General features: G+C 37.2%; 1 long non-coding RNA gene across 1 annotated transcript in view; it reads left to right on the top strand.

The window, feature by feature from the left end:
- Nucleotides 1–336, top strand: part of LOC125853896 (uncharacterized) — an 8,681-nt gene extending 8,345 nt beyond the window's left edge. The window contains exon 2 of the long non-coding RNA XR_007445233.1: nucleotides 137–336. This is a non-coding gene — a long non-coding RNA (uncharacterized LOC125853896). The remainder of the gene's footprint in view (nucleotides 1–136) is intronic.
- Nucleotides 337–1,085: the final 749 nt, after the last annotated feature.

Here is a 1,085-nt window from a genome sequence, read left to right as displayed (position 1 = left end):
TTCCTTGAAAATGTCCTTTTTGGCATGTTTTTGCATGGTCTCCATACTTAGTACTTAATTGTGCTAACCCCTTTCTTTCCCTTTTTGGACTAAAGTGTAGGGATTTGGAGATGATGACATGTCATGGCTTTGATAGGTTTCTAAGTGTTGAAGATGAAGACTTGGTGAGTCCTCATAGATTCGAGGACAATACCCAATATGTTCTTTTATGTCTTTTTAGTATTGTTTAAGTTGTGTACGGGATTAGTCCCGAATTTTGTACTCTAAAGTATTAGATGGTTTGAGACATCATGTATAAAGTCTAGAAAGTCTTCCGCTTGCTATTGTTTTTTTTAATGAAATGTTTTCTTGGTAAAGAAAGTTTTTAATTCCTTATGGTTTTAGTGTCTATGCGATGAATGAATGCTAAGAGGCTTGTATTAGACCTCTTCGAGGTCGAGTACGCCGGTTACGACTAGGGGGTGCTCCCGGGTCGTGACAATTCCGGATCAGATCCTGATAATTCTGTGAGTTCTTTTTTTTTTAAATCCAAAATTGCGATCTTGGTGATGTATATATAAATCCTGTACAAGATAAACAAAAGGGGGGAGGGGGGGGACTTCACCTTAACTCCAAATATACATCAGCGACTATAAAGCAATTCTCGCAAAAAAGGAGAATTATTAAGCATGCCACTGCTTTATCTATCCACATATTTAGAGACTATATAGATTAGCTTACAAAAAAATGGGCTTTGTCGTATCTTATCCCTATGCTAGGTACTTGCATCTTGTCTAGCAAATAAACTCCTTTAATCCCACTATTCAATTGATCTAGCCTGCTGTATAACATAGGTCCACTCTTCATTATAGCTAATTTTGCAAGATGATCAGCCACTGTGTTGACTTCTTTGTAGCAATGAGTGCATCGAAAATCAGCATTCCCTACTAAATCAGCAGTCTCATCCACGATAAACTTCAGGTTGCGATTTTGAGAAGTTCTATTCTTCATCATATCAACCATGAGCAAAGAATCCATTTCTATTGTGCCTTGTTGATGCCCATTATTCTTCAACCATTGAAAAACAAACTTAGCAGTTGTTGCCT

The sequence above is a fragment of the Solanum stenotomum genome, chromosome 1 (assembly GCF_019186545.1).
Source record: "Solanum stenotomum isolate F172 chromosome 1, ASM1918654v1, whole genome shotgun sequence".
Lineage (NCBI taxonomy): Eukaryota > Viridiplantae > Streptophyta > Magnoliopsida > Solanales > Solanaceae > Solanum > Solanum stenotomum.
Note: the sequence above shows the minus strand (reverse complement) of the source record. Positions and strands in the feature narration are given on the sequence as shown.